The following is a 20,449-nucleotide window of genomic DNA, read 5'->3' on the forward strand; positions in this document are numbered from 1 at the left end:
CGTGTCCCCAAAACTTTTGAAATGGTTTGACGTTTATATCATAACATTTGTGAAAACACGGTCATTTACGATATATATAAAATACATATTTTGTTTTGGATGAATTTACCTCTGCCTAGATTCCTTTTATGGATTATTTGGCTTGAAGACCATTGTGATACGTTTTTGCCCATTGAAGACTATTCAGAAAGACAACAAAATACTACAATGCTACTTCCTGGAAAGTTACGTGTCACTTTAGTAGTGTATAGAAAAAAAGACCTTGGATTAGTAGGAGAGAGAGAGAGAGAGAGAGAGATGGAGGCAGAGATAGATAGAGAGAGAGTGAGAGGCAGAGAGCGAGGGAGGCAGAGAGAGAGAGAGATAAGCCATTATTATTTTGAGACAGTTTCACACAGCAAGAAAATTATCCTGCAGCAAAAGGAAATTGAAATTGTTATGTTGTTTATAATTAATGGACATTTTTTGTAGGGGTTGTTACAAAAATAGTTAAGTAAAAAAAAGTCTGACATTTTTAAAGAAGTCAATACAAATTTTAGAATCCTTTTTAACCAGGAATACATTACAAATTAGCATTTCATTCTGTGCAGGAAAATTCCTACAACAACAGGATGCTCAAATTAAGATACGGCTCCTGTAGGTTTCACAGCAGTATTTCGTTCCAAGCAGGTTTTTCAGTTTTTGCAGCAAACAAAAAGAAAATACCCTTTTACAATGAACAAAATACAATAAATATCATATCTGGTGTCAGAGATATGATGCAAAACGTACGTTCAGAGTGTCAAGATCCAGACGGGTTTGAGCGCTATCAGGAGAACCTTCCTTGGGAACCTAAATCTAGACAGATACACAGACAGAATGACAGACAGACAGATACACAGACAGAATGACAGACAGACAGATACACAGACAGAATGACAGACAGACAGATACACAGACAGAATGACAGACAGACAGATACACAGACAGAATGACAGACAGACAGATACACAGACAGAATGACAGACAGACAGATACACAGACAGAATGACAGACAGACATATACACAGACAGAATGACAGACAGACAGATACACAGACAGAATGACAGACAGACAGATACACAGACAGAATGACAGACAGACAGACACACAGACAGATACACAGACAGAATGACAGACAGACAGATACACAGACAGAATGACAGACAGACAGATACAGACAGAATGACAGACAGACAGATACACAGACAGAATGACAGACAGACAGAAAAAGACAGAATGACAGACAGACAGATACACAGACAGAATGACAGACAGACAGATACATAGACAGAATGACAGACAGACAGATACACAGACAGAATGGCAGACAGACAGAATGACAGACAGACACAGAGGCAGAATGACAGACAGATACACAGACAGAATGACAGACAGACAGACAGACAGACACACAGACCGAGTGGTGAAGTTCAGTGACGGTGTAGATTGTGAGAAGTTCTTCATGGATGAGATAACTCCTTAAAAACATTGTCATGTTTTATCATCGGACCCAGCTCTGCCAGCTGACTTTAACAACCCACCACTTATTGTATATAGGAGAGGTTGCAATTTACGCGACAAATTGGTCCATGCCAAACTGCCAGCCACAAAAGAAAACGAGCCAGGCTCTTTACGCCCTCTTCTGAATGGTAGCTATAAATGCAGATGCTGAGCTCAGTACAACAATATTATGAAGTGTGAATGTTTCTACCACCCACAAACAGGAAAACAGGTCCAAATAAATGACATCATTACCTGCTCCACCACCCATGTTGTCTACATTATTACATGTCCATGTGGGCTGTGTTATGTAGGTAAAACCTCTCGTTATCTCAGAGAATTAGTGAACATAAAAGTTGAATCAGGAGTAAAGACAGGCATTATCCAGTCGCAGTACATTGTAATGACCTAAAACATGACATTTCTACCTTTAGGTTGTGAGACATAGAGAAAGTCAAGATATCAGACAGGGGAGGTGATATAACACTGAGCTAATGAGAATGTTTTGGGATTTTCACCCTCCAGACATTATTCCCTAAAGGTCTTAATGATGAAATGTCCATGCATGTTATGTTGTAAATGTGAACATGAATTAATGCCTCCACTTCAGACTACTCTGACGTTTTTTCTTGAACGGAACCCAATGATTTATGAAAACTTACTTGATGTCCTCATTGTGGGTTTACAGACGTGTTCAGGGCCAGCCCTCCCATTAGACCGTCGCCTATGGCAGCAGTTGAATTTGAGGTGATATTTTGACAATTGTCTGCCGCCCTCCGGTGCCCCTGTTCGGTCACTACACCGCCCGCTGCGCCCCAGCCACCAACTCATAGTGTTGCTACAGTTCCCCCCCACCCCATTCCCCCTTCTCCCGAAGTTCATACCACTATCCTTGGTAGCTATGGTGATGTGTGTGTTTATATCTCCCGAAGTTCATACCACTATCCTTGGTAGCTATGGTGATGTGTGTGTTTATATATCCTGAAGTTCATACCACTATCCTTGGTAGCTATGGTGATGTGTGTGTTTATATCTCCTGAAGTTCATACCACTATCCTTGGTAGCTATGGTGATGTGTGTGTTTATATCTCCCGAAGTTCATACCACTATCCTTGGTAGCTATGGTGATGTGTGTGTTTATGGGATTATCCAATTCTGAAACATTAATAAATTAATCTGCCAAATAAATGATTGTATTTTTTTAAGTGTGTGTGTGAGGAAGACGATTTTAAGACAGTAAACTAAGTTAGGTTACTGTCTTAATCACTAACGTTAACAGGTTAGGTTACTGTCTTAATCACTAACGTTAACAGGTTAGGTTACTGTCTTAATCACTAACGTTAACAGGTTAGGTTACTGTCTTAATCACTAACGTTTCAAATTATTTTAAATCTCTATAGATGACTTTTAGCTGTAACGGTTGTCGTGTGTGGAGGACCAAGACGCAACAGGGAAGTGTATACTCATCTTCTCTTTTTAATAAGAAGGAGAAACAAAATAAACACGTATACAATTAACAGAAACAACACTAACAGTTCTGTCAGGTGACAAGCACAAAACGGAATACAAATACCCACAATCCACAATACAAACGCACCCTTAATTATAGGACCTTCAATTCGAGGCAACGATAGACAGCTGCCTCCAACTGCCCACACCAATTAACTAAAAATAATATTAGCTTCCTGATATTTTGTGTCTATTAGACATGGGAGCAAATTGTTTGAAATCTCTATAGATGACTTTTATTATTATCTGACCCTGCTGGTCATCTATGAACATTTGAACATCTTGGCCATGTTCTGTTATAATCTCCACCCGGCACAGCCAGAAGAGGACTGGCCACCCCTCATAGTCTGGTTCCTCTCTAGGTTTCTTCCTAGGTTCTGGCCTTTCTAGGGAGTTTTTCCTAGCCACCGTGCTTCTACACCTGCATTACTTGCTGTTTGGGGTTTTAGGCTGGGTTTCTGTACAGCACTCTGTGACATCAGCTGATGTAATAAGGGATTTATAAATATATTTGATTGATTTGATTGATAGTAGCTAGCTAACGTTAACAGGTTAGGTTACTGTCTTAATCACTAACGTTAACAGGTTAGGTTACTGTCTTAATCACTAACGTTAACAGGTTAGGTTACTGTCTTAATCACTAACGTTAACAGGTTAGGTTACTGTCTTAATCACTAACGTTAACAGGTTAGGTTACTGTCTTAATCACTAACGTTAACAGGTTAGGTTACTGTATTAATCACTAACGTTAACAGGTTAGTTTACTGTCTTAAAATCGTCTTCCTCACACACGTTAGTGATTAAGACAGTAACCTAACCTGTTAACGTTAGTGATTAAGACAGTAACCTAACCTGTTAACGTTAGTGATTAAGACAGTAACCTAACCTGTTAACGTTAGTGATTAAGACAGTAACCTAACCTGTTAACGTTAGTGATTAAGACAGTAACCTAACATGTTAACGTTAGTGATTAAGACAGTAACCTAACATGTTAACGTTAGTGATTAAGACAGTAACCTAACCTGTTAACGTTAGTGATTAAGACAGTAACCTAACCTGTTAACATTAGTGATTAAGACAGTAACCTAACCTGTTAACGTTAGTGATTAAGACAGTAACCTAACCTGTTAACGTTAGTGATTAAGACAGTAACCTAACCTGTTAACGTTAGTGATTAAGACAGTAACCTAACCTGTTAACGTTAGTGATTAAGACAGTACCCTAACCTGTTAACGTTAGTGATTAAGACAGTAACCTAACCTGTTAACGTTAGTGATTAAGACAGTAACCTAACCTGTTAACGTTAGTGATTAAGACAGTAACCTAACCTGTTAACGTTAGTGATTAAGACAGTAACCTAACCTGTTAACGTTAGCTAGCTACTACTAGTGGATATCATTTTAGATAAAAGTCATCTATAGAGATATAAAATAATTTGCTACCACGTGTCTAATAGACAAAAAATATCAGGAAGTGAATATAAAAATAAAAAACAATGAGAAAAGAGGCAAAATCTCTAAACCAAAGAAATTCTCTGGTGAAATGTATCAGTGTGCAGCAATGTCCATCAGCCGGTGGGGAGAATTACAAGCCTACGAGGACAGGCCATTCATTCACCGAGAACGACGAGCCCCCGTTAGCTGATTCTAGCAGCGAAGAGGACAAACCGGAGGAGTCCGAGCCATGCACTTCCACCCATGATGACAGCTCTCTGGCTGGACAAGAACAGGTGGTCGCACCAGACCCAGCTACACCTCCAAACAATGCCGGAGAAGACCCTACTATCTTGGACCCAGACTCAGATTCGTCGCTCCCCGTCCCCGGTGACAGTGGTGATGCTGCTGCTAAATCCGACTCCCAGACAAAAATCATAGAAGATCCCGGTGAGTTGCCAAAATATATGAATGGATCTTTACGGGATATGTTAGTGCAGGCTGGGCCACATCAGGATAAGGAGGGGAATTTACCAAGAGATGAGGGGCAACGACAGTTTTCGGTGGCCAACTACAATAGGAGGATGGTGAACGGGGAGAGAGTGGAGAGACCAAGGCTTGTCTATTCCAAGAAAAACGATGCAGCCTTCTGTTTTTGCTGCAAACTTTTTTCACAAGAGTGTAAATCTGCGCTGGTCAGGGATGGAACCAGGGACTGGAGGAATCAGTGACTCCTCCTCAGCCTCTCATGAGAAGTCGCATGACCACCCAGATAGTTTCCAGAGGTGGAAGGAGCTGGAGATCAGGCTGGTGTCCAAGCAAACTCACATGATTTGATTTCAGGTCCATGGACAGCTACCGAGAGAAAACATCGCTGACTGCAATGCAGCACCACAGCAGAGGAAAGAGGCCACTCTACACAATAAATACATGCTGATGTTGGACTATCACATTCGATATGGAAATAAACATAATTCATTAAGCCTGGGTCATTGACAGAAAGCTTATTTTACACTGCTACAGCGAAACGAGGCCCGCCATGCATTTATGAAAGCGCTTGTTTCCAAAGCTCAAATGATCTTACTGTATTTTACAGTTCTACAGGAATATTAAAATATATGTTCAATATGTTATATAAAAGTGTTATTTTTATTGTACTTGTAACATTTATGGGGTCGTTCCATGTGTGATAACAGGTGTGATATTATTAATCAGAAACCCGTTTTCCTACTGTAGGTAGTAGGTTGCGTAGTGACAGCAACATTGTAACTCTCCGATGCAGCGGTTCAAGTTAAATTCCCTTCTGCCTGGTAAAGAACCTCCTATATGTACACGCGTCCACACAACATGTTAACGGTCATAAACACACAATTACACAGATAATTGGAGCTTATTTCTTCATCCTCCAATAAATAAGTGGTGAGACTCCCTGTTTGACGGACACAATTATCCTCCATAGATGTCGGTATAGACATTTACTCCAATACTGTCGCATGTACTGATTAAATACCTCCGTGTCTGGGAAGGGCTTGGTGTGTTTGGTTCTGATTAAATACCTCCGTGTCTGGGAAGGGCTTGGTGTGTTTGGTTCTGATTAAATACCTCCGTGTCTGGGAAGGGCTTGGTGTGTTTGGTTCTGATTAAATACCTCCGTGTCTGGGAAGGGCTTGGTGTGTTTGGTTCTGATTAAATACCTCCGTGTCTGGGAAGGGCTTGGTGTGTTTGGTTCTGATTAAATACCTCCGTGTCTGGGAAGGGCTTGGTGTGTTTGGTTCTGATTAAATACCTCCGTGTCTGGGAAGGGCTTGGTGTGTTTGGTTCTGATTAAATACCTCCGTGTCTGGGAAGGGCTTGGTGTGTTTGGTTCTGATTAAATACCTCCGTGTCTGGGAAGGGCTTGGTGTGTTTGGTTCTGATTAAATACCTCCGTGTCTGGGAAGGGCTTGGTGTGTTTGGTTCTGATTAAATACCTCCGTGTCTGGGAAGGGCTTGGTGTGTTTGGTTCTGATTAAATACCTCCGTGTCTGGGAAGGGCTTGGTGTGTTTGGTTCTGATTATATACCTCCGTGTCTGGGAAGGGCTTGGTGTGTTTGGTACTGATTAAATACCTCCGTGTCTGGGAAGGGCTTGGTGTGTTTGGTTCTGATTAAATACCTCCGTGACTGGGAAGGGCTTGGTGTGTTTGGTTCTGATTAAATACCTCCGTGTCTGGGAAGGGCTTGGTGTGTTTGGTTCTGATTAAATACCTCCGTGTCTGGGAAGGGCTTGGTGTGTTTGGTTCTGATAAAATACCTCCGTGTCTGGGAAGGGCTTGGTGTGTTTGGTTCTGATTATATACCTCCGTGTCTGGGAAGGGCTTGGTGTGTTTGGTACTGATTAAATACCTCCGTGACTGGGAAGGGCTTGGTGTGTTTGGTTCTGATTAAATACCTCCGTGTCTGGGAAGGGCTTGGTGTGTTTGGTTCTGATTAAATACCTCCGTGTCTGGGAAGGGCTTGGTGTGTTTGGTTCTGATTAAATACCTCCGTGTCTGGGAAGGGCTTGGTGTGTTTGGTTCTGATTAAATACCTCCGTGTCTGGGAAGGGCTTGGTGTGTTTGGTTCTGATTAAATACCTCCGTGTCTGGGAAGGGCTTGGTGTGTTTGGTTCTGATTAAATACCTCCGTGTCTGGGAAGGGCTTGGTGTGTTGGACTAAAACCAGGGCTCCAATTGACTGAGGGTATCACATATCCTTTGTTAAAGAAAAGGGCAAAAATGATATCTATTGTTTGCTTTATATTTGTGAATAAATAAAACGTATCCAGATTATATCCAGCGGTCTATAACGATGCTTAACTCTGTGATGTCTTATGGTAGAAACAACCTCTAAAATGCAGAGAAAGACGGGACTCCGATGCAGATGGAGATAAATTGATTCCTCTCTATGACAATCTGAAGCTGAGCTGCAGCCTATATTATTCTTAGAGGTACAAAAAAATTGACTTTGCTATTCTGTCCCTATTAATGGAGCTTTTCTCTTTCTGAATAGAGAAGATGTTTGTTTAAACCCAGGCAGCTTTTAAGGAAGCACTTCTGTTGTTGGGTTTTACAACGGACGAGAAGCCAACGGACGAGAAGCTTACAGTTTTCTGCGACAGTAGAGCCTCTGTCTGGGTGGAAAGGTCACTTTTGAAAGTGCCATGCTTAGATTCATCAGGATGTCTAAGATGTCATTATTTTTCTCTCTTCTAGGATGGCAGAACATCCGGGACATTGGTGATTTTATCAATGTAATCAGATATACCAGGCTGTGTTATTGACATTGAACTGATTATATAGCCTACTAACCAGATGTGTTAAATGGTGTTTAATTTGTAGCAGAGAACTATTAATTGGGCTGCTATTATGTTCTGTTCCTCCGACGTTTAGCTGAGAAAAAATGGACCCAAACACATTGGGGGGCAGAACGTCCAGGTCCGGTCCTGGAAGTGTTTAACACGTTTTATGTACACACTTTATTAGAATACTCATGAAATACACATTGTTATATTTGGTAACACATGTTTATTTCCCCTCGACTCCAACCCCATTCGATGTAATGTCTACATAAGGGTCCAAACGACAAAACACTCACACAGCTCTGAGGAAGGCCTTGAGGCCGATACGGACAGCTGAATAAAGAGCAGTGATACTAGCAAGAGCAGTGGGCTGGTTTCTCCTTTTTTATCAGTTTAACAACGTATAAAATACAACATTATTCAGAATATCAGATAACAGGACTTATTATCCAGCTGTGTATTGATAGGTAGCTCTGGTCCAGGGTGTTATGTCCATCAAGACGGTTCAGCACCATCAAGATGCACGTCACACCCTGGACCAGAGCTAATCATTAGGACGTAGTGCAACAACATATTACAGTTAAATACGTCCCTAATGGCCCCCTATTCCCTTTATAGTGCACTACAATAGGGTACCATTTGGGAAGGAAATAAGTTGGTAATTACAACAAAGAACCACTGGGGGGCGACAGACAACAGTAGACAACTATGTACAATAGAACATAAATACATAAATTACATTATAATGCCAATCACTGCAGAAAGTGTGTGTGTGTGTGTGTGTGTGTGTGCGTGTGTGTGTGTGTGTGTGTGTGTGTGTCAGTATGACTCCAGTTACAATGAAAATCAATTTGTTCAACAGACCTGGAGATATTTATTGGTTATTGATGGATCAGCAAATTGATTGGTGATTGATTGGTAACATGGTGAGTACAGGGTTCTCCATGTTTTCTCCCAGGTCAGTAATGTATTGGTTCGTCCCAAATGGAACACTATTCCCTATGTAGTGCACTACTTTAGACCAGGACCTATATGAACCCTATTCCCTATGTAGTGCACTACTTTAGACCAGGTCCTATATGAACCCTATTCCCTATTTACTGCACTACCTTATTCCAGGGCCTATTTAAACCCTATTCCCTATGTAGTGCACAACTCTAGACCAGTGCCTATTTGGGAAGGCCTAGGCTATAGGCTATATCAGATAGGTTTCTATAGAGTAGGTCTAGGCTATAGTCTATATCAGATAGGTTTCTATAGAGTAGGTCTAGGCTATAGGGTATATCAGATAGGTTTATATAGAGTAGGTATAGGCTATAGGCTATATTAGATAGGTTTATATAGAGTAGGTCTAGGCTATAGGCTATATCAGATAGGTTTCTATAGAGTAGGTCTAGGCTATAGGCTATATCAGATAGGTTTCTATAGAGTAGGTCTAGGCTATAGGCTATATCAGATAGGTTTCTATAGAGTAGGTCTAGGCTATAGGCTATATCAGATAGGTTTCTATAGAGTAGGTCTAGGCTATAGGCTATATCAGATAGGTTTATATAGAGTAGGTCTAGGCTATAGGCTATATCAGATAGGTTTATATAGAGTAGGTATAGGCTATAGGCTATATCAGATAGGTTTCTATAGAGTAGGTCTAGGCTATAGGCTATATTAGATAGGTTTCTATAGAGTAGGTCTAGGCTATAGACTATATCAGATAGGTTTCTATAGAGTAGGTCTAGGCTATAGACTATATCAGATAGGTTTCTATAGAGTAGGTCTATGCTATAGACTGTATCAGATACATTTCTTCTCCTTTCTTTTTGTGTTTTTTAAATTATTATTATTATTTTTATTTCACCTTTATTTAACCAGGTAGGCTAGTTGAGAACAAGTTCTCATTTACAACTGCGACCTGTCCAAGATAAAGCAAAGCAGTTCGACACATTCAACAACACAGTTACACATGGAATAAACAAACATACAGTCAATAATACAGTAGAAAATACAGAAAACAAAAAGTCTAAACATAGAACATAGACATACAAAAACAGATAAACACCCCCTGTCACGCCCTGACCACTCTACCATAGAAAATAACAACTTACTATGGTCAGGACGTGACAGTACCCCCCCCCCCCCCCAAAGGTGCAGACTCCGAATGCAAACACAACAACAACCCCACCCCCAAACAACAATCCCCCCCAAAAAACATAACAAAAACCCCAAAACACAAAGGGAGGGTAGGGTAGGTGAAAAAATGTATATGGCGGCGGCTCTGGTTCCGGGCGTCGTACCCGCACCGCCCACTGATCCCCTCGCTTCTGTTTGTCCGGAGGAACCAGACCATTGATCATCGTCGGAGGCTTCGGACCGCCAACCGCCGATGAAGACTCTGGGCTAAACGCTGCCGCTGAAGACTCTGGGTTGCAGACCACCGCTGAAGGCTCCGGGTTGCAGACCGTCACTGGAGGCTCCGGGCTGAGTAGCAACGCTGGAGGCTGCAGACTGGAGAGCGTCGCTGGAGGCTCCGGGCTGAGGAGCGTTGCTGGAGGCTCGGGGCTGAGGAGCGTGGCTGGAGGCTGCAGACAGGAGAGCATCGCTGGAGGCTCCGGGCTGAAGAGCGTCGCTGGAGGCTCCGGGTTGAGCAGGCGCACTGGAAGCCTGATGCGTGGGACTGGCATAGGAGGCGCCAGACTCGTAACACGCACCTCAGGGCGAGTGCGAGGAGCAGGAACAGGACGTACTGGGCTATGAGGGCGCACTGGAGGAAGAGTGCGCGGAACAGGCACAGGGTACACTGGGTCTTGGAGACGCACTGGAGGTCTGGAGCACACAGCCTGCACAACCCGTCCTGGCTGGATGGTCACTGTAGCCCGGCAATGCTGCGGAGCCCGTATCGACCGCACCGGACTGTGCGTGCGGATGGGCGAGAGTGCGCACTACCCCGTAATGCATTTCTCGCCCCTCTGTCCGCCCGCTTCGCAGTGCCCTTTCTGCCAGCACCATTCTCCGGAATCTCATGTCAAGCTCCTCGCTTGACTCCTTGACTGGCTCCGGTTTGCTCCATGGCTCTCTCCTGTACGCCAGGGAAGTTAGGTCAGGGCTGCCCCCTGACTTAGCCAAACTCCCGGTATGCCCCCCCAAATTTTTGGGGGGGAGCTGCCTCTTGTCCTTGCCTCTTGGTGGATATTGCACTTCATAGTATCACCGCACTGCCTTCGCTGCCTCAAGTTCCTCTTTCGGGCGCTGGTACTCCCCAGCCTGCCTCCAGGGTCCCTTGCCATCCAGTATTTCCTCCCATGTCCATGACTCCTGCTGCTCCATGCCACGCTGCTTGGTCCTTGGTTGGTGGGTGATTCTGTCACGACTGTTCAAAGGAGCGGACCAAGATGCAGCGTTTGTGTTCCACATATTTATTTAACCCGTGAAACTGAATGCAATACATAAATAAACTTACTAAACAAAAACACCAAACCGTGACGCAGGAGGCACAAACACACTCACAAAATAATAATCACCCACAAGGACAGGTGGGACAAACAACAACTTAAATATGGCCTCCAATTAGAGACAACAACAACCAGCTGCCTCTAATTGGAGGTCATGCCAAACAACAACCAACATAGAAATATAATAAAACTAGAACTGAACATAGACATACAAAAACAGATAAACACCCCCTGTCACGCCCTGACCACTCTACCATAGAAAATAACAACTTACAATGGTCAGGACGTGACAAGGATGTAGAAGACATCCCCCCAGGAATATATTTCAGGATGTAGAAGACATCTCCCCCCCAGGAATATATTTCAGGATGTAGAAGACATCCCCCCCAGGAATATATTTCAGGATGTAGAAGACATCCCCCCAGGAATATATTTCAGGACGTAGAAGACATCCCCCCAGGAATATATTTCAGGATGTAGAAGACATTCCCCCCAGGAATATATTTCAGGATGTAGAAGACATCCCCCCCAGGAATATATTTCAGGATGTAGAAGACATCCCCCTCAGGAATATATTTCAGGATACTAAACGTAAGTCCCATAAGGTTTAGTAGAGACCTGTGAGGAAGAGATCTGTATGTGTGTGCCTAAGAAAATACCGAGAACAATTAGATGGTCTTTGGCCCGACCTGGCTAAAACTCTGAGGAACTTATGATAGGACAGGGAATACTTCTCAAGGTTTCTCTAATCTCGGGGGAATGGAATGGACAGTGCTGGGTAGTGATAAACAGTGATGAGAACTCTGGGGAGGGATACAACTCACCTACCGTTCGTGTGTATGTATGTGCGTAGGATATCTACTATTCGTGTGTATGTATGTGCGTAGGATATCTACTATTCGTGTGTATGTATGTGCGTAGGATATCTACTATTCGTGTGTATGTATGTGCGTAGGATATCTACTATTCGTGTGTATGTATGTGCGTAGGATATCTACTATTCGTGTGTATGTATGTGCGTAGGATATCTACTATTCGTGTGTATGTATGTGCGTAGGATATCTACTGTTCGTGTGTATGTATGTGCGTAGGATATCTACTATTCGTGTGTATGTATGTGCGTAGGATATCTACTATTCGTGTGTATGTATGTGCGTAGGATATCTACTATTCGTGTGTATGTATGTGCGTAGGATATCTACTATTCGTGTGTATGTATGTGCGTAGGATATCTACTATTCGTGTGTATGTATGTGTGTAAGTAGGGAGTGAACTATAAAATGGATGTCTTTGGATTATGAACTTCAGAACGTTCTCTGAATTAAACTGTACGGACCTTTTGCAGAAGCTGAGTCTTTGCCTAATTATTGTTAACCTCTCTAGGGGAGGTGGGACGAAATCGTCCCACACTATTCAACAGCCAGTGACAAATCAGAGCGCCAAATTTAAAACCACAAAATGTCATAATTCAAAGTTCTCAAACATAGGACTATTTTACACCATTTTATTAGATACACTTCTCCTGAATCGAACCACATTGTCCGATTTCAAAAAGGCTTTACAGTGAAAGCAAAACATTAGATTATGTTAGGAGAGTACATAGACACAAAAAACCACACAGCCATTTCCAAGCAACTAGCATGCATCACAAATACCCAAAACACAGCTAAATGCAGCACTAACCTTTGATGATCTTCATCAGATGACACTCCTGGACATCATGTTATACAATACATGCATATTTTGTTCAATCAAGTTTATATTTATATAAAAAAACAGCTTTTTACATTAGCATGTGACGTTCAGAACTAGCATACCCACCGAAAACTTCCGGTGAATTGACTAAATTACTCACGATAAACGTTTACAAAATACATAACAATTATTTTAAGAATTATAGATACAGATCTCCTTTATGCAATCCCTATGTCCGATTTTAAAATAGCTTTTCGGCGAAAGCACATTTTGCAATATTCTGAGTACATAGATCGGCCATCACGGCTAGCTAATTTGACACCCACCAAGTTTGGGACAAGCTAAACTCAGAATTACTATTAGAAAAATTGGATTACCTTTGCTGTTCTTCGTCAGAATGCACTCCCAGGTCTTCTACTTCAACAACAAATGTTGTTTTGGTTCCAAATAATAGTTATATCCAAATACCGCCATTTTGTTCGTACGTTCAGGTAACTATCCAAACGGCGAGCGCATTTCGTGACAAAAAATGTCAAAATATTCCATTACCGTACTTAGAAGCATTTCAAACGTTGTTTAAAATCAATTTTTATGCTACTTTTCTTGTAAAATAGCGATAATATTCCAACCGGGCAACGTTGTATTCATTCAAAGGCTGAAAGAAAAAAATTTAGTAGTCTCGTGAACGCGCATCTACAGTGTCACTGTCCCCAGGCTGACCACTTACAAATTCTGCTGTTGTACTTTGCCCAGAGACAGTAGACACCCCATTCCACTTTCTGGCGGCTTTAGAGAGCCAATGGAAGCATTAGAAAGTGTCACGTTACAGCACAGATGCTGTAATGTTGATAGAGATGCAACAGAAGGACAACAAATTGTCAGACAGGCCACTTCATGGTTGACATCTTCTCTGTTTTTTGCCTGCCATATGAGTTCTGTTATACTCACAGACACCATTCAAACAGTTTTAGAAACTTTAGAGTGCTTTCTATCCAAATATGCATATTCTAGTTTCTGGGCAGGAGTAGTAACCAGATTAAATCGGGTACGTTTTTTTCTCCGGACGTGAAAATACTGCCCCCTATACCACTATAAAATGGATGTCTTTGGATTATGAACTTCAGAACGTTCTCTGAATTAAACTGAACGGACCTTTTGCAGAAGCTGAGTCTTTGCCTAATTATTATTAACCCAGTGTCTTACAAACCTTGGGGATTAGTCAAAGCTTATTGATTGTTAGTTATCATCATTGGGATTGTAAAATTCTTATGACAGCTTGGTCCTTCGAGCCGGATCTCAATACCTTTTTCTGTCGTTCCATGGAGACACCAAAACCGTGCACGGGCGGATGAGATATCCATAGATTAAAGACCTGGCCCCAGACTGGGGGTTCTTTACAGACCGATGCCGAATTGGTATGCGACAGAAACGGTGACGAGATCCAACCTACATTGAATTCTCAGCTGCAAGAATAAGGTCAGTAGTCTTTATTCATGGATTTTGGGGGTAGGATCTAAACTTGCATTAGACGTATACATTGTTATAAATCTTGTGTAGGTAACGTGATAATTACTAAAGTCCAGGAGGATTCATATTCAGTATAGCGTTTTTAGAAGTTAATATAGAGAAAGTTCAAAAGTAACAAAGTATCTAGATAAATATAAAACGGGGGGCTGAGTATTGAATGAAATTGGGTCCTCAATGACTCAAGGTAGTTGAGGCCATTACCAAAAGAAACTACCCCGTATCGAAATAGTCTGGGACTATTAGAGGAATATGGGAAGTAGTCTGGGACTATGTGGGGTATATAGGAAGTAGTCTGGGACTATGTGGGGTATATGGGAAGTAGTCTGGGACTATTAGGGGTATATGGGAAGTAGTCTGGGACTATGTGGGGTATATGGGAAGTAGTCTGGGACTATTAGGGGTATATGGGAAGTAGTCTGGGACTATTAGGGGTATATGGGAAGTAGTCTGGGACTATGTGGGGTATATGGGAAGTAGTCTGGGACTATGTGGGGTATATGGGAAGTAGTCTGGGACTATTAGGGGTATATGGGAAGTAGTCTGGGACTATTTGGGGTATATGGGAAGTAGTCTGGGACAAGTAAAAACATATGGGAAGTAGTCTGAGACTATTAAAAATATATGAAAATAAGAGCACACACATAGATTGTAAGATTTAAGTATAAAAACAGTAAAAGCAGACACATTGATTGTGAGAATAACCATAATAACAAGGAAAGTAATTGAATAATATGGGTGGTAAATCCTCAAAGGAGGTCCCGGAATTAAGAGAGATATATTGAATCCAAGGATAAAAGGAACATTTATTTTGGCCCAAAATGGAGAAATAAGTACGAATTTGATGGACGTTTAGATGTAGAAAAGCTAGAGTTAATGGTAGAACATAGACATGTAGATAGTGAAGAGGACAGGACAGTCAAAGCCCTGAGAAGTGTGGTGGATGAATCAGAATTAGTTGGGTAACATGGATAATTAAGATGTTGTATTTCAATAATATGCTTATGTGAGATGCTTGTCATTAGAATGTATCCCTTTGGATAATGAATGTTGGCAGTTGCACTTTGCCCTTAGCATTTTCTTGTTTGCTTATGGTGGAATACAGCTCATCCAATGCTATCTTGGTACCAGCCTCTGACTGCTGTAGTATGTAAACAGCTGCAAAGAATATAGATAAAAACTCTCTCAGTAGGTAATGTGGTCTACAGCTCTTTCATGAGATACTACCTCAGTCGAGCAATGACTCGAGACTTCCTTACATATCGTGCACCAGCTGTTATTTTCTCTCCCCTAATCAAATCAAATGTTATTTGTCACATGCGCCGAATACAACAGGTGTAGTAGACCTTACAGTGAAAAGGGAGGGGAGAGAAAACATTGGATATTTACAGTATCTCACAAATGTGAGTAAACCCCTCACATTTTTTGTTTTTAACCCTCGCAAGGCTGCTGGCCCAAACGGAATCCCCAGCCGCGTCCTCAGAGCATGCGCAGACCAGCTGGCTGGTGTGTTTACGGACATATTCAATCAATCCTTATCCCAGTCTGCTGTTCCCACATGCTTCAAGAGGGCCACCATTGTTCCTGTTCCCAAGAAGCTAAGGTAACTGAGCTAAATGACTACCGCCCCTTGGCACTCACTTCCGTCATAGTGAAGTGCTTTGAGAGACTAGTCAAGGACCATATCACCTCCACCTTTCCTGACACCCTAGACCCACTCCAATTTTCTTACAGCCCCAATAGGTCCACAGACGATGCAATCGCAATCACACTGCACACTGCCCTAACCCATCTGGACAAGAGGAATACCTATGCAAGAATGCTGTTCATCGACGACAGCTCAGCATTTAACACCATAGTACCCTCCAAACTCATCATTAAGCTCGACACCCTTGCACAGACCCTGGGTCTCGACCCCGCCCTGTGCAAATGGGTCCTGGACTTCCTGACGGGCCGCCCCCAGGTGGTGAGGGTAGGTAACAACATCTCCACCCCGCTGATCCTCAACACTGGGTCCCCACAAGGGTGCGTTCTCAGCCCTCTCCTGTACTCCCTGTTCACCCACGACTGCGTGGCCATGCACGCCTCCAACTCAATCATCAAGTTTGCAGACGACACTACAGTGGTAGGCTTGATTACCAACAACGACGAGGCGGCCTACGGGAGGAGGTGAGGGCCCTCGGAGTGTGGTGTCAGGAAAATAACCTCACACTCAATGTCAACAAAACAAAGGAGATAATCGTGGACTTCAGGAAACAGCAGAGGGAGCAGCCCCCTATCCACATCGGTGGGACAGTAGTGGAGAGGGTGGAAAGTTTAAAGTTCCTCGGTGTATACATCACTGACAAACTGAAATGGTCCACCCACACAGACAGCGTGGTGAAGAAGGCGCACTAGCGCCTCTTCAACCTCAGGAGGCTGAAGAAATTCGACTTGTCACCAAAAACACTCACAAATTTTTACAGATGCACAATCGAGAGCATCCTGTCGGGCTGTTTCACCGCCTGGTACGGCAACTGCTCCGCCCATAACCGTAAGGCTCTCCAGAGGGTAGTGAGGTCTGCACAGTGCATCACCAGGGGGCAAACTACCTGCCCTCCAGGACACCTACACCACCCGATGTCACAGGAAGGCCAAAAAGATCATCAAGGAAATCCACCCGAGCCACTGCCTGTTCACCCCGCTATCATCCAGAAGTCGGGGTCAGCTCAGGTACATCAAAGCGGGGACCGAGAGACTGAAAAACAGCTTCTATCTGAAGGCCATCAGACTGTTAAACAGCCATCACTAACATTGATTGGCTGCGGCCAACATACTGACTCAACTCCAGCCACTTTAATAATGGAAAAATTGATGTAATAAATGTATCATCAGCCACTTTAAACAATGCCACTTCATATAATGTTTACATACCCTACATTACTCATCTCATATGTATATACTGTACTCTATACCATCTACTGCATCTTGCCATCTTGATGTAATTAGATGTATCACTAGCCACTTTAAACACTGCCACTTCATATAATGTTTACATACCCTACATTACTCATCTCATATGTATATACTGTACTCTATACCATCTACTGCATCTTGCCATCTTGATGTAATGTATCACTAGCCACTTTAATCAATTCCACTTTTATATGTTTACATATCCTACACTACTCATCTCATGTGTATATACTGTACTCTATACTATCCACTGCATCTTGCCTATGCCGTTCTATACCATCATACATATATATATATATATATATATATATATATATATATATATATATATATATAAAAAGTATGTACATATTCGTATTCATTCCTTTACACTTGTGTGTATAAGGTAATTGTTGTGAAATTGTTAGGTTAGATTAATCGTTGGATATTACTGCATTGTCGGAACTAGAAGCACAAGCATTTCGCTACACTTGCATTAACATCTGCTAACCATATGTATGTGACAAATAAAATTAGATTTGATTTGATTCAAGGCAACACTGTGTTGTATGGTATTGAAGCTCGTTTGGTTGAAAAGCATGCATTTGGTTTTACTAGTGTTTAAGAGCAGTTGGAGGCCACGGAAGGAGTGTTGTATGGCATTGAAGCTCGTTTGGAGGTTAGTTAGCACAGTGTCCAAGGAAGGGCCAGAAGTATACAGAATGGTGTCGTCTGCGTAGAGGTGGATCAGGGAATCGCCCGCAGCAAGAACGACATCATTAAAATATACAGAGAAAAGAGTTGGCCCGAGAATTTAACCCTGTGGTACCCCCATAGAGACTGCCAGAGTTCCAGACAACAGGCCCTCCGATTTGACACTGAACTCTGTCTGAGAAGTAGTTGGTGAACCAGGCGAGGCAGTCATTTGAGAAACCAAGGCTGTTGAGTCTGCCGATGAGAATACGGTGATTGACAGAGTCGAAAGCTTTGGCCAGGTCGATGAAGACGGCTGCACAGTACTGTCTTTTATCTATGGCGGTTATGATATCGTTTAGTACCTTGAGTGTGGCTGAGGTGCACCCGTGACCAGCTCAGAAACCGGATTGCACAGTGGAGAAGGTATGGTGGGATTCGAAATGGTCAGTGATCTGTTTATTAACTTGGCTTTCGAAGACTTTAGAGAGGCAGGGCAGGATGGATATAGGTCGATAACAGTTTGGGTCTAGAGTGTCAACCCCTTTGAACAAGGGGATGACCGCGGCAGCTTTCCAATCTTTAGGGATCTCGGACGATACGAAAGAGAGGTTGAACAGACTGGTAATAGGGGTTGCAACTATGCCGGCAGATAATTTTAGAAAGAGAGGGTCCAGATTGTCTAGCCCAGCTGATTTGTACGGGTCCAGGTTTTGCAGCTCTTTCAGAACATCTGCTATCTGGATTTGGGTGAAAGAGAAGCTGGGGAGGCTTGGGCAAGTAGCTGCGGGGGGTGCAGAGCTGTTGGCCGGGGTTGGAGTAGCCAGGAGGAAGGCATGGCCAGCCGTAGAGAAATGCTTATTGAAATTCTCGATTATAGTGGATTTATCGGTGGTGACAATGTTACCTAGCCTCAGTGCAGTGGGCAGTTGGGAGGAGGTGCTCTTATTCTCCATGGACGTTACAGTGACACAACATTTTTTGGAGTTAGAGCTACAGGATGCAAATTTCTGTTTGAAAAAGCTAGTCTTTGCTTTCCTGACTGACTGCGTGTATTGGTTCCTGACTTCCATGAACAGTTGCATATCGCAGGGACTATTCGATGCTAGTGCAGTCCGTCACTGGATGTTTTTGTGCTGGTCGAGGCCAGTCAGGTCTGGAGTGAACCAAGGGCTATATCTGTTCTTAGTTCTACATTTTTTGAAAGGGGCATGCTTATTTAAGATGGCGAGCAAATTACTTTTAAAGAACGTCCAGGTATCCTCAACTGACAGGATGAGGTCAATATCCTTCCAGGATACCCGGGCCAGGTCGATTAGTTGGCCTGCTCGCAGAAGTGCTTTAGGGAGCATTTGATAGTGATGAGGGGTGGTCGTTTGACCGCGGACCCATAGTGGATGCAGGCAATGAGGCAGTGATCGCTGAGATCCTGACTGAAAACAGCAGAGGTGTATTTGGAGTTGGTCAGGATAATATCTATGAGGGTGCCCATGTTTACAGATTTAGGGTTGTACCTTGTGGGTTCCTTGATGATTTGTGTGAGATTGAGGGCATCTAGCTTAGATTGTAGGACTGCCGGGGTGTTTTAAGCATATCCCAGTTTAGGTCACCTAACAGAATGAACTCTGAAGATAGATGGGGGAAATCAATTCACATATGGTGTCCATGGCACAGCTGGGAGCTGAGGGGGGTCTATATCAGGTGGCAACAGCGAGTGACTTATTTCTGGAGAGATTCATTTTTAAAATTAGAAGCTCAAACTGTTTGGGCATAGACCTGGAAAGTATGACAGACCTTTGCAGGCTATCTCTGCAGTAGATTGCAACTCCTCCCCCTTTGGCAGTTCTATCTTGATGGAAAATGTTGTAGTTGGGGATGGAAATCTCAGAATTTTTGGTGGCCTTCCTAAGCCAGGATTCAGACACGGCAAGGACATCAGGCTTGGTGGAGTGTGCTAAAGCAGTGAGTAAAACAAACTTAGGGAGGAGGCTTCTGATGTTAACATGCATGAAACCAAGGCTTTTTCGATTACAGAAGTCAACAAATGAGAGTGCCTGGGGACATGCAGGGCCTGGGTTTACCTCCACATCACCCGAGGAACAGAGGGGAGTAAGATAAGGGTACGGCTAAAGGCTATCAAAACTGGCCGTCTAGTGCATTGGGGACAGAGAATAAAAAAAGGAGCAGATTTCTGGGCGTGGTAGAATAGATACAGGGCATAATGTGCAGTGGAGGTAAGCCCAGGCACTGAGTAATGATAAGAGAGGTTGCATCTCTGGGTGAGCTGGTTATACTGGGTGAACTTTGAAATATTGTTGTCAGGAAATACAATTTTTAGGGAAAGTGAATATGAACTGGAACTGGTGTGACAAATCAAA

General features: G+C 42.8%; 1 protein-coding gene across 2 annotated transcripts in view; it reads left to right on the forward strand.

The window, feature by feature from the left end:
* Window positions 1–20,449, forward strand: part of LOC115194901 (endonuclease domain-containing 1 protein) — a 238,049-nt gene that overhangs the window by 67,898 nt on the left and 149,702 nt on the right. The window lies entirely within an intron of this gene.

The sequence above is a fragment of the Salmo trutta genome, chromosome 5 (genome assembly GCF_901001165.1).
Source record: "Salmo trutta chromosome 5, fSalTru1.1, whole genome shotgun sequence".
NCBI lineage: Eukaryota > Metazoa > Chordata > Actinopteri > Salmoniformes > Salmonidae > Salmo > Salmo trutta.